The sequence below is a fragment of the Nerophis ophidion genome, linkage group LG01, assembly GCF_033978795.1.
Source record: "Nerophis ophidion isolate RoL-2023_Sa linkage group LG01, RoL_Noph_v1.0, whole genome shotgun sequence".
Lineage (NCBI taxonomy): Eukaryota > Metazoa > Chordata > Actinopteri > Syngnathiformes > Syngnathidae > Nerophis > Nerophis ophidion.
Window position 1 is genome coordinate 56,636,961 of NC_084611.1, and position 14,818 is coordinate 56,651,778.

General features: G+C 40.1%; 1 protein-coding gene across 1 annotated transcript in view; it reads left to right on the plus strand.

Moving 5' to 3' along the window:
* sorcs3a (sortilin related VPS10 domain containing receptor 3a) overlaps window positions 1-14,818 on the plus strand; it is a 614,798-nt gene that overhangs the window by 555,760 nt on the left and 44,220 nt on the right. The gene's annotated exons all lie outside the window — the stretch shown is intronic.

The following is a 14,818-nucleotide window of genomic DNA, read 5'->3' on the forward strand; positions in this document are numbered from 1 at the left end:
ACTGGAGTTGTGTTGCTGTTTCTGTTAGAGACCAACTATTGGCTATTTATGCAAAAATGCATTCCAGGCTTGAAGTTCCATCGGCGTCATTGTACACACACACAATACATAAAGATTAATCAAGGTTGTGGCGGTTGATATAAAGAGCAACCGTTGACACAAAATGGACAAAGATGAGTAGTTGTTTGCATGACAACCTATCACAGCTCGCAATAATGCCTGCAGTATAAAAAAATCTTCTTCAAACGTGCTCTCTTCTATCTCCACGCCCGTCAAAATATTTCATTTTTTAGGCAAAGTGACATGAAATATCCCCAGAGCGCTGAGCCAGAGCTTTCCACTTCACGCTCGGAAGCACACACACAAGTAGCATGGGACCAAAGACAAAAAAAAAAGAAAAAGAGAACAGGAACTGTAGGGACTGACATAGTTTTGTTTGACTGTGTGTTTGCCAACACTGACATGCAGAAGGAGAGGAAAGATATTAAGGTCCGTGTTGGATTGAGAAAATAATGTTTTAAGGGAATGCTGTTGCAAACCTTTTGTTACCATGCCAACACACAAACACACATGCATTGAAGACTCACACAGCACATACATACAGTCATGGTCAAAAGTTTACATACACTTGTAAAGAACATAATGTCATGGCTGTTTTGAGTTTCCAATATTTGCTACAACTCTTATTTTTTTGTGATTGGAGCACATACTTGTGTTATGGTTAACTGAGGAAGGTGACGGCAACAGACACTAGAGATTGATTTTGTAGCTCTATTGATTTATTATATATATTAACTATATATATAATAATCACACAATATAAATATAAACTAAGGAAATGGAGTGTGAACTAGATCCAAGAGTGTGTATGGTGTAAGACTATGTGTAGTATTTAACTGGAGGGTTTTACCGTACATATTGGTGAGAGGGAAAGAACACCGAAGTCCGTGAGGCAGGCAGATGATCCAGGGCAGGAGCGAAGGGACAGATCCGTTTCCAAGCGGGAGGTCGAGATCCAAGGGGGCAGTTGGAGAAGCAGGGGAACGGAGACGAGGAATGCCGTGACACACAGAAACGTCAAACACGGGAACGGAGATCTGCAGTTGGATGACACGACAATGAAACACGGAAGGGAAAACAGACAGAGACAGCCGGATTGCATCAAGCAGGATGATCGCTTACTGAATACCAACTGAAGACTGTACTCTGGCGAGCGATGGCATGTAGTCCAGGCTTAAAAAGAAAGCTTGATCATCACCGGCAGGTGTTCTGATTGCCGGTGAATGAATGCAGCTGGTGGATGCTGCAAGTGGATGCTGGAAGGGCACGGCCGTGGGCGTGTCCCTAGGTTCTTTCACTTCAGCGGACATACAGGAGAGCGGCGATGGCAGGAGTCTGAGCCGTAACATACTTGCTGGTCACAAAAAAAACATTCAAAAAGTTTGGTTCTTTTATGAATTTATAATGGGTCTACTGGAAATGTGAGCAAATCTGCTGGGTCAAAAGTATACATACAACAATGTTAATATTCGGTTACATGTCCCTTGGCAAGTTTCACTGCAATTAGTCGCCTTTGGTAGCTCAATATTTGTTTCATCTGACATCACATGGACAAATATAATGAAAAATAATTATTAATTTATCATGGATCTACTGATCATGTGACCAAATCTGCTGGGTCAAATCACATGGACAAACATACGACCTTCTGGAGGAAAGTTCAGTGGTCAGATGAAACAAAAATTGAGCTGTTTGGCCACAATACCCAGCAATATTGATGGAGGAGAAAAGGTGAGGCCTTAAATCCCAGGAACACCAACCTACCGTCAAGCATGGTGGTGGTAGTATTATGCGTTGGGCCTGTTTTGCTGCCAATGGAACTGGTGCTTTAAATGGGACAATGAAAAAGGAGGATTACCTCCAAATTCTTCACGACAACCTAAAACGACCCCAAACACACGTCAAAAGTGGTAAAGAAATGGCTAAATCAGGCTAGAATTAAAGTTTTAGAACGGCTTTCCCAAAGTCCTGACTTTAACGTGTGGACAATGCTGAAGAAAAAAGTCCATGTACGTTTGTAGCACATTTAAACTACATAAATGTTTCCAAAGTACTGTATAACAATATCAAAAACAATATTCAAATATTATCCTTAGCCCCACCAATGACTGAATAAAAAATAAAACCAATGTAAAAACAATATACAAATAAAAATAAATATATAAAAAACGATTTTGAAGGGGAAAAACTATTAAAACAATAAATAGATGTCAAAATAAATAAATTAAAAAAAAACAAAAAACACAGAGGACCACACAACTCACGTTGTGTTAAAAGCCAAAGAATAAAAGTGGGTCTTAAGACGAGACTTAATACACTCCAAAGTGAGAGCAGTACAAACATGGAAGGGCAGAGTGCTCCAGAGCTTAGGGCCGACCACAAAAAAGGCCCCTGTCTCCCCTGGTCTTAAGTCTGGTCTTGGGCACCACGAGCTGGAGCTGGCTCTCGGACCTCAGGAGTGTAAATTTGGATGAGGGCCGGGATATACTGATGTGCCAGTCCATGTAAAGCTTTAAAAACACACAGAAATGTTTTAACATCAATTCTAAAATGAACAGGGAGCCAGTGCAAAGTCTCAAGAATTGGGGGTTATATGCTTATTAAAAAAGTCTGGGTTAACCAATTCTTGACGTCGCATAGACAGTTGAGAAGGGTTGTCAGGACTTTGGAAAGGCCATTCCAAAACCTTAATTTGAGCCTGATTTAGCCATTCCTTTACCACTCTTGACGTGTGTTTGGGGTCATTGTCCTGTTGGAACACCCAACTGTGCCCGATACTCAACCTCCGAGCTGATAATTTTAGGTTGTCCTGAATAATTTGAAGGTAATCCTCCTTTTTCATTGTCCCATTTACTCTCTGTGAAGCACCAGTCCCATTGGCAGCAAAACAGGCTGAGAGCTAATACTGCCACCACATTGATTAACGGTAGGTGTGGTGTTCCTGGGATTAAAGGCCTCACCTTTATTTCCTCCAAACATATTGCTGGGTATTGTGGCCAAACGGCTCAATTTTTGTTTCATTTCAAATCACATGGACAAAGATAAGACCTTCTGTAGGAAAATTCTGTGACAGCAATGACATGTGTATGTGAAGTTTTGACCACGACTGTATAATAGTGCAATTCAAACTTTCATAGTCTGTTGTACTGTAACCCCTGATATTCCAATTGATGCGTAACGGTGAGGTGCGAGTGATAATACGAGAGAAAGAAGGTGCGAATCTGGTAACAAATGGAGGAAGAATGCATTCCCAAGAAAAACAGCACGGGGTCCATCCACAAGGGACTGGACTCTCACCATTATGTTGGATCCATATTATGTTGGATCCACTATGGACTGGACTTTCACAATATTATGCTAAATTCACTTGACATCCATTGCACCGGTCTGCCCTAGAGGAGGGTGGTCACCCACATCTGCGGTCCTCTCCAAGGTTTCTCATTGTCATCCCACTGGGTTTTCCTCGCCCTGATGTGGGATGTGCACCGAGTACGTCGTTGTGGCTTGTGCAGCCCTTTGAGACACTTTTGATTTAGGGCTGTATAAATAAACATTGATTGATTGTTAACGATTTAGCAAAGGTACTATTGAATGAATATTCTATCATAACAACATGACGGCAAATGTGTTTGTGTATGTTGCACACTCTCACTGCCTGTAACCTAAATCTGTGCTCATACACCAGGTTTTGGAGTATACAGTTGTGATCAAAATTATTCAACCCCCACACAATTTTGGTGTTTTAGCAAGTTGGACATGTATTCCGTATTTTGTCTATAGTCATATCAAATAAAGATGTGTAAAATAGACAAATGCAACTTAAATTGTAACACTGTATTTTACAAAATACTTAAAAAGGACATTTTTCTTAATATCTCATTGACAAAACTATTCAACCCCCTAGTTACATGCATCTTTAGTACTTAGTAGAACACCCATTGGCAGTAATTACATCCTTCAAACGTGATACATAACCGGACACAAGCTTCTTGCAACCATCTATAGGTATTTTAGCCCATTCCTCTTGGGCAAAGGCCTCCAGTTCATTCATATTCTTGGGCTTGCGTGCTGCAACTGCCGTCTTCAAGTCCCACCACAGGTTTTCTGTAGGATTTAGGTCTGGCGACTGTGAAGGCCACTCCAGAGTCTTCCAGCCCTTCTTCTGCAACCACTCTGATGTTGATTTGGAGGTATGCTTGGGATCGTTGTCCTGTTGGAAGGTCCAACGTCTCCCAAGCCTCAGCTTCGTCACTGACTTCATGACATTTGCAGCTAATATATCCTGGTAGGAAATAGAATTCATAATGCCTTGAACGCGCTGGAGATTCCCGGTACCTGCGGCAGAGAAACAGCTTCGGAGCATGATTGACCCCCCACCATGCTTAACAGTAGGGAAGGTGTTCTTCTCTTTGTAAGCTTCATTTTTTTCTCCTCCAGACATAACGTTGATTCATAGGCCCAAAGAGTTCCACTTTTGTCTCATCACTCCATAGAACAGTCTCCCAAAACCTTTGGGGTTTGTCCAGATGATTTTTGGCAGACTGGAGTCTATTTTCCTTCTGCCTGGTAGTCAGAAGTGGGGTGCGCCTGGGAGTTCTGGCATGGAGGCCTTCGTCTCGTAGTACCCACCTTATTGTCTGGGACGAAACCTGCGTTCCCCCCTCTGCAATGTCCTGTTGTAGTTCCTCAGCTGTTACCCGGGGGGTTTTCACCACTGTACGCTTCGAATACCGGACAGCAGTTGCACACAGCATCAACTTTCTACCACGCCCAGGTAGTGTTTCCACTGTGCCTTTAGCTTTAAACTTGCAAATTATGCTCCCAACTTTGACTCTTGGAATGTGTAATGTCTTTGCTATATTCTTATGTCCATTTCCTTTCTTATTAAGAGAAATTACCTCCTCTCTTGACTTCTTTGACCACTCCCTGGACTTCACCATGTTGCAAATATACCATTGACCATCTACAAGAAGCTGAGCGTCACAGTCTTTTTCAATCAGTTTAATTGTTGCTCGTTATGGTTCTAATCACATCTACAGGTGTTTTCAACACCTGATTGAAAAGACCTTATTCAAATTCTGTTCTTAAGAGTTACGATCTTCAAGGGGTTGAATAATTTTGTCAATGAGATATTAAGAGAAATGACACTGTTTGGTATGTTACAAAATATAATGTTGTAATTCAAGTTGCATTTGTCTATTTAATGCATCTTTATTTGATACGACTATAAACAAACTACGGAATACATGTCCAACTTGCTAAAACACCAAAATTGTGTGGGAGTTGAATAATTTTGATCACAACTGTAAATATTTGGGGTTTTGGTACCACCCGCTGGATTAGATCTGACCAATCTAAGTCTATGAGCACGAACTGATGAAATTTACTCGGATTAGAGATGAAACGTCTTCTAAGACAAACCAAACAGCTTGATTGTAAAAGATATACAACTCTCAAGGAGCTGGTCTAGGATGTAAAAGAGGAGCGATGTTCATATGTTCTTAAAATTTTTGCGTGGTCATATATAATTTTATAGGTGTTTATTACCGTTTGCATTCATATTTTGCTGTTTGTTACAATTTTGTTGTGTTTTGCTTGATTGTAACTGTCAAGGAGCTGGTCTGAGAAATACAAGAGGAGCGATGTTCTTATGTTGTTAATATTCAGTGTTTTATTGTTCATAGTTAATATTGTACATACAACTTTCTTTATTTTCATGTACATTGTGGGTACCCCATTCAGTAAAAAATGCAAAATTCCATCCCGTTTTTTTCGAGGTGGTTTGCCATTGTGGCATGCCATCGTTGATTTTATTATTTGCCGCTATCTTGCTACCACGCTAACTTTAGCCTTCCTTTCAACATGTATTGATCAATTTCACTTTATTCCAACATTTATTCAACATTTCAAGATTCCTCAAACTTTTCAGTACATGTTTAGCTTCTCAACATTCAAACAATTCCCACATGTATTCGAAATGTCAATATTTATTCTACTTTAGTACGGGGAACACAAATTCACCATTAATTAGTAGTTCATTAACATAGAAATTAGTGACATATTGGCTCTTAATTAATCACTATCAAATACTTATTAATGCCTTATTCTGAATGGCCTTGTTATACAACCAATAAGCGATTAACTAAGAGTCTTCCCTCAATAACCTCAGTATTATTGCTTATTAGTAACCCTAACCCTAATATAAGTTAAAGTAGTAGAAAGTGATGGCTATTGCCCCCCAGGAAATTGGAATCCTACAGGAATGCAGATTTGGATTTTAGGAGGAAGTGTAGAGACATTAGCAACATCTAGTACGAATCCCTCACAAGTAGGAGTAGAGGATAGGGGTCAAATAGGCAAGAAATAAGCAACAAAGTTAAAAGTTAAAGTTAAAGTACCAATGATTTTCACACGCACACTAGGTGTGGTGAAATTCCTCCCTGCATTTGACCCACCACTCTTGATAACCCCCTGGGAGGTGAGGGGAGCAGTGAGCAGCAGTGGTGGCCATGCCCGGGAATATTTTTTTGGTGAATCAACCCCCAATTCCAACCCTTGTTGCTGAGTGCCAAGCAGGGAGGTAATGGGTACCATTTTTATTGTCTTTGGTATGACTCGGCCTGGGTTTGAACTCACGACTTACGGATCTACAAATAACTCTAATTTAAGTCTTTGTTACTTTATTAAGCAACTAATTAGTGGTGGACATGTTCCCCATACTAAATTTTTTACCCGTATTTCAACAGTATTCAGTTGAATCGCCACTGAAATTGCTTCATCTAGTTTATTTTTGTTCCTCTCGTTTAACTGCCACCACTATTTTGGCAGACATCCTTAAGCAGCAATTACTGAGTCGTTTGTCGCCGCGGTACAACTATCCAATTGGACAGTCCTTCAGCTTTTTATAACCTCGCTTAAGTTAACTTTTCACAAATGTGTATCAGTGTGTGCACAAAATTTACATCTGCCAGCTGCTCAGCTATTCTTTCACAGACTTGGTCGCTTCGAGTCGGCAGTTCAAAGTCCTGCTTATTTGCTTAATATCTTCCCCTGCAAACAGGTTGAAAAATCTTCCCATCTACTTATCGAAGCTTCCCTTCTTTTCTCAGATTTTAAAATTACAGTCAAGCTTGCAAAGTGTTGTTTAAAAAATGCATTTAACTAGTTTAAGTACGGTGAATAAATACAAAACCCAAAACCAGTGAAGTTGGCACGTTGTGTAAATGGTAAATAAAAACAGAATATAACGATTTGCAAATCCTTTTCAACCTATTTTCAATTGAATAGACTGCAAAGACAAGATACTTAACGTTCGAACTGGAAAACGTTGTTATTTTTTGCAAGTATTAGCTCATTTGGAATTTGATGCCTGCAACATGTTTCAAAAAACCTAGCACAAGTAGCAAAAAAGACTAGTGTTATTTATGAAAAACATTGGTGAAAAATATTATCAATAAGTGCGACGCCTTGTCCTGTGATTCTGCTTGGTTTTTGTGATTTTAGGATAAAAACTGATGCTGTACATAGTATCAATGAAGTCAGCAATGGACTTTTGCTTGTTCAATATTGAAGTCACCACATAAGAATATTATTTTTGGACCATTGTCCATGTAATTTGCCTTGATCCATTCTTCAAATGTTTCTATACTTGACTTAAGTGATCTACATCAGTGTTTTTCAATTAGTGTGCCGTGAGATACAGTCTGGTGTTCCGTGGGAGATTGTCTAATTTCACCTATTTGGGTTAAAAATATTTTTTGCAAACCAGTAATCAGAGGTGTAGACTCGATTCACATGACTTGGACTCGAGTCATAAATTTGATAACTTTAGATTCGACTTGACAAAATGTAAAAAGACTTGCAAATCGACTTAGACTTTAACATCAATGACTTGTGACTTCACTTGGACTTGAGCCTTTTGACTTGACAGGACTTGCTACTTTCCCCAAAACCCAACGATTAAAAAGTTATTCAGGAGCGCTCCGTATCTTCCATAGTGTACAAGTGTATGTGACAGCTTGTGCGCTACTTGTCAGAACAACAGCCAATCAAATTACATCCCGGTTATTTTCGTCACACAGCATTCATCCAATCAAATTGCAGAAAAACCAACGAAGAAGAGCTCTCAAACAAAGCGCCTGTGAGGAAAAATCATGCCAAAAATAGTTTTGTTCGGGTATTGAAACTACGACTTGGTCCATCCATCCATCCATTTACTACCGCTTATTCCCTTTCGGGGCCGCGGGGGGCGCTGGCGCTTATCTCAGCTACAATCGGGCAGAAGGCGGCGTACACCCTGGACAAGTCGCCACGTCATCGCAGGGCACGACGAATTGCCGTATGCAAAAAATGCGGTTGGAAGATTACAGACGGAGACGCAACAACTTCCAACTTCGTTCGACATTTAAAGATGCACAATGAAGGGTAAGTTTTGAATGTAAGCTAACGTTTATTGGCTGAGTAACGTAACTTTTATTTGCTTTGTAGTTAAATCAGTGAGGCTGTAAACTCACTGCTAACGTTAGAACCATAGACATCTTATAAGTAGACGCAGCATCAACCACTACTGCCGCTGACGAGACGGGATGCGCGGCCGCCATCTTGGAGTGGTGATCAACTCCACTCAGTGCAATACTTTTGGTAGGAGCAATGAACTGTCAGCTTATCCCACTGAATACCACTGATTTTCACGCGCTTTTTTTGTCATACGTGTAACTATGATAATGGACACATGTTTTGGCGTGTTCATAATTTGCTTAACAGTAATTGAATATTCTTATATGCTATAAGTGACCAGACGTCCAGGATCAAAACTGGGAATGATAATCCCAGAGACGGCGGGAAAAAATAGTCAGCTATATTTAAGTTAAAGAAACAATATGATTAGGTTATATATACATGTGTATATCCTACATTAACAATGTATGAATATATTAGATATCTATATATCTTGCGGACCATTAGACTGTATCTCTGTTGCTGCAACAGCAGAGAGTTTATTTTGTCTTGACACTTTGTATTGATATTTTGTATTACATTCTTCCCCTAAATGATCATGTTTACAGTGATTGTTTTATATGTATTTTTCATGTATATTGCTTTGGATAAAAGTGTCTGCCAAATACTTAAACATATATAAAAGCCTGAAAGTCTTTATATCAGCTAAAGCCACCAATCTGTTTCACTGGATTCAGAATAAAACTAAAATCTGTCTTACCCAACAATGTTAGTATTTGAATATTGTCACTTGAATACTTATTCCTGGTTACAGTTATACTGTTAAGAGAGTATTGTCTTATGTTTTGCCTAAAATGATGAATGCATCATAATCAGCGGTGGCTGGTGAATTTTGTTTTAGGTGGGGCTGAAAGTTTGTAAACCAAATACCAGTAGGGGCGTCATCCTCATCCAGAAGATTTATTTGTGATTTTCACATACAAATATTGAAGATCTTTGCTCCTTCACAACTCTCTGATAATATTCTTTTGACAAAATACAACCAATAGTATGTAATGTTAAATCATACTTGTGAAAAGTAATCCCCCGATTCCTATTTTTAACAGTCCGCTCATTTGAGCAGGAAAACGCTGAACACCAGTCCAGCATCTTTGTTTTCTACCTGTCAACTGTCAGTTTAGGCTGCTTGCCAGTTCTTCATCACCACATCAAGATGGTGGCCAAATTGCTTGCGTCACAGCAGCCAATGCTGGGTCTACTTATAAGATGTCTATGGTTATAACATCATTGCAAACATGGCAATCTGTTGCGTCCACTGCAGTTCGCTACCTTATTCATACTTTTTATCAAGTGATTTTTTTAAGCAGGGTTGCATGAGGTACCTACACATAATGTTACGTTAGTGAATGTATCACACACAGTAACGTAACGTTAGACAGTGGTCAGCAGCACCGCATATTTTAGCCACCTACAAAAAGACAAACATAGTCAAATAAAGGTCAGTTAAAATGTATACTATATTAAGAATATGTGTACAAATTCCATAGGGCCCTGTCATCTAAAAAGTACAACTCTGTTCATTTTTATGTTCATGTATTTATGGTTTTCATGTGTACGCACACTTTAAAACACATACAGTATGAGATGAGATCAATGAGATAAGGTAAGAACAGGATAGAAACTGCTGTGGAACTAGTTACAATGCAATATGCCATGGAAATACAATGATAACACTTTTGTAGAAATAATTACAGTTGCACTTGTTTTTTCAAATGTGTTTATTCTGTAAAGGAAATAGTTAAATGTTTAAAATAACTGGTTAATAGTGCTATTATGAAGTGCAATGTCAGCACAATTTTTTTTTATGATGAATACATACAGCGTTTTAAAAGCATACACAATCTGTGTAAATATATTAGTCTGTGGTTAAAAGGACTTGAAATGACTCGAAACTCAAAATGCAGGACTTGGGACTTGACTTGAGACTTTTCAGTTTTGACTTGGACTTGACTGGGGACTTGCTTGTCTTGACTCGGGACTTGACTCGAGACTTGAGGGAAAAGACTTGAGACTTACTTGTGACTTGCAAAACAATGACTTGGTCCCACCTCTGTCAGTAATTATAGTCTTCAAATGATTTGTTGTTGTTGAGTGCCGGTGGTGTCTAGAGCTCAGCAGAGTAACCGTGTAATGCTTTGTAGATGTCGGAAACAGCGGGAGGCAGTGTGAAGGTAAAATTGTGTCCAATGTTTAAACCAAAAATAAACAAAAGGTGTCTCTAAGAAAAGGCATTAAAGCTTAGGGATGGCTACGTAGAACGAAACTAAAACAGAACTGGCTAGAAAGTAAACAAAAACAGAATGCTGGACAACAGCAAAAACTTACAGCGTGGAGCAGAGACGGCATCCACAAAGCACATCCGAACATGACATGACAATCAACAATGTCTACACAAAAGAAGATAGCAACAACTTAAATATTTGTGATCGCTACAACAAAGCAGGTGCAGGGAATAGCGCTCAAAGGAAGACATGAAAGTGCACCAAGACAGGATAAAACACTACACACGGGAAAACACCAAAAAACTAAAAATAAGTTACGGTGTGATGTGACAGGCGGTGAGCACCTACTTTGAGACAAGAGCTATAGTGATGCATGGTTGGTTATGGTTTAAATTCATATCCAACAATTGCGACAACGACTTTTTATTGTCTACTGAGTTGAATATTTCATTATTTCTGCGGGTGGTGTGCCTCCAGATTTTTTAAAGGAAAAAAATGCGCCTTAGCTCAAAAAAGTTAAAAAACACTGATTTGTATATACAACTGTTGAATATGTGTTGCATTCTAAGATATTATCCATAGCAAATGGCATGTTTTATACCACTTTGTTGTTCAAGTTGCAACAGCTTGCTGTTTTCGAGCAGTTTGAGCCTATCTCCCTCTCCTCCCTCTCGGACACAGTCAAACACCTGCGGCCCACATATTGCCCATCAGATAGCCTTCCCTCTCGCCTTCTCAAAGAAGTCTTTGATTCAGTTGGCCCAACTATTTTATGGTTGATTAACACCAGCCTCTCCTCAGGATATGTCCCGGCTGCTTTTAAGCATGCTGTGGTGCAGCCTTTCATTAAAAAGAAAAATCTTGACCCCTCTGTTCTTTCTAACTTCAGACCCATCTCTCAGTTACCCTTTCTGTACAAAATCCTTGAGGGAGTAGTGAATGTCCAGTTACAATCTTTTCTAGCTATAAATAACATCCACGAGAAATTCCAATCTGGTTTCAAAACATCTCATAGCACTGAAACAGCACTCCTGAGAGCGCAAAACGATCTGCTTCTGGCCGCTGACTCTGGTAGTCCTGTAATCCTGATGCTCCTGGACCTCACAGCTGCCTTCGACACGGTGGATCACAGGATCCTACTGTCACGACTGAAGCAGTATGTGGGCCTCTCAGATGTAGCCCTAAGCCTGTGTCAGTCCTACTTAACTGACCGGAATTTCTCTGTGCAGCTAGGAAACTTTTTTTCCTCGGTGGCCCCCTCTACCTGTGGTGTCCCTCAAGGGTCAATCCTAGGTCCCATACTTTTCCTACTGTGCATACTACCTTTAGGTGAAATCCTGGTCAAGCACAATGTCTCATTCCTGTCATGTTCTGCTGCTTGGATCATGGCATATTCTGGTTTTGTTCTGTTTTGTATCACATCCTCTTAGTATTTTGTCTTCCTTAGTTCCAGGTGGCACTTCCTGTTTTGTTTTGTTGTCGTAGTTACGTATTTGTGTCACCTGCCTCTTGTTTCTCACGCGCACCTGCTTATACATTATCCCCTCTACTTAAGCCTGCCCTTTTTTGTCATTTGATCTCGCAGTCTCATTTGCTTTTTGATGCAACAGGTGACGTCGCTATCCCCGCTTGTGGTAAAGACTTTGTGTACTTTAGCTTCCACGCTATTCTGTTGCTTGTCCCTAGCTCACATGCTAGCGCTTTCTGTTCGTTTTGTCTTTAGTGCCTTTGTGCAAGTGTTTTCTGTTCCTAGTCCGTTTTTGTAGTGAAAATAAATCCTCAGTTCTTACATTCACGCTGTGTCCATTCCGACTGCCTCTATTGAGAGAGCAAAACCACACCACGATGCCAGTCAAGCGTCACAATTCCATTGCTATGCCGATGATGTTCAAATCTACTTACCTCTTAAGGCCACAGGACAGGTCGCACTTCAGCCACTGCTTGACTGTCTGACTAACATTAAAGCATGGATGAGTGCTAACTTCCTCAACCTTAATGAGAGCAAGACCGAGATCGTCATCTTCGGCAAAACATCTCCAGTCTTGTTTGTCAGTGCTATAGGTCCTCTGGGTGGAAACATCCTGTCCTCCGTGAGAAATCTCGGAGTGATCTTCGATAGTGCCTTCAAATTCACCAAACAGGTCAACTCAGTGGTTAGTACCTCAGTGGTTAGAACCCTAGCAAAGACCAAGGCCTATCTCTCCCAGAGCGACCTGGAGACTGCTATCCACGTCTTCATCACACACCGGCGAGACAACCATAACTCACTGTACGTTGGCATTGATCAGGCATCACTCCGCCGTTTGCAGCTTATGCAAAACGCGGCTGCCCGTCTCTTCACCAGCACCAAAAAACGCGAGCACATCACCCCAGTCCTGGCATCCTGTCCTTGACCGCATTGATTTTAATTTACTTTTGTTTTTAAATCCCTATATGGTCTGGAACCACAATACCTGACCGAGCTTCTGCATCATCATACCTCGTCTAGAGCCCTAAGGTCAGCTGACCAACTGCTGTTGGCGGTCCCTAGATCCAGGCTAAAGACAGAGGGGACAGAGCCTTTTCCGTTGCCGCCCCTAAGATCTGGAACAGCCTTCCCCTCCACATTAGGTCAGCCCACAGCCTGGGGGTCTTCAAAACCCTTCTCAAGACCTACCTCTTCTGTTGGCCTTTGACCTGAGCTGAGTCTGCCCACTAGGCCACCATTTTCTAGTCCCACCCCAACCCCTTCGCTTTAGTTTTATTTTTTCCATTTGTCGCACTTTTATTATTAGGATTTTTATTTAGCAATTTTTTTTTACTTTTTTTCAACCCCATTTACCGTATTGCTTTTTGCACTATTTTGTTCAGCTCATTCATTGTTTATGTTCTTTGTTTTTTTTGTTGTTTTTTTTGCCCTATGTTTTTTTAACCTGTAAAGCACTTTGGTTCAATTTATAAGTTGTTGTAAACGTGCTATATAAATAAAATTGACTTGACTTGACAGGTTCTTCATCACGTAAACAGCTTCTCCTCATCTGTTTATGTTTGTTCTTTTGATGTAGTTTAGTTCCTATTCTTTCAGATCAAAATCTGTTCCTATTTTATCATTGATCTATGTTTCCGTGACAGCGATCACTTTGAAGGGTTTGTTGAATTGTTCTAAAAGAAGTGATTCATTTTGTTGTAACTTGCATAAAAGCTTCTGTTATTAAAATTAATAATTGACTATTTACTATCACATTTAATGTTGCTGTGATATTGTTCATCGGTATAATAAAAACAATTATTAACTGATATGGGAGAAAAAAATATGTACAGTATCTGGATCAATATCAAAATCCTGGTTATTATGGTCTTTGTTGTAGATGTTTTTCAGTTCCATATTTTCTTGTTCATCAATGTTTGATGTTGTTTCAATAATCTCTATAATTGTAGGTGGATGCAGTCCTGAATCTGGGTCTTCTTGTTTAGTAGTCTCTTGGAACATAGTCGTGTTGGTATTTGTTTTCCGCCAGACTCCATTATCATCGTCGTTGTGGAAGCAGTGTCAACCTTAATATTCGTCCAGGTCCTTGATGTCCTGGACAACAAGTACTCTTGCATTCTTGTAATAGTTGGCGCTCCAAGTTCCCTGGATTTTTCCCTGCTTTCTCAAGTCGCGTGCTTCCTTGGCGATTCCAGCATTACGTTTTGTGAGACGCTCATTCATTTACACATTTGTTCCTTTCAGCTTCTTTCCCTGTTTCAGCAGTGCCATTTTAGATTTTCTGTTAACGAGCTTCACAAGGCTGACAGGAATTGTGTTGCTGTTTCTTCCAGTCAGTGGGATGCATGTTTGGATGGTATTAATGTCGTTTTCATTTTCCTTTGATTGCAGACAGTTGACCACTTGTTGCCAAATAGGTAACATCCAGCTCATTTGGTTCTCCTCCATTATTCACAGCTTTCACGTAGGATCTCGGTATAATTCGATGCCCTGTCACGATGATATCATTCATTCGTTTGTCCTGATCCATTTTATCCATGATATTCCTCAG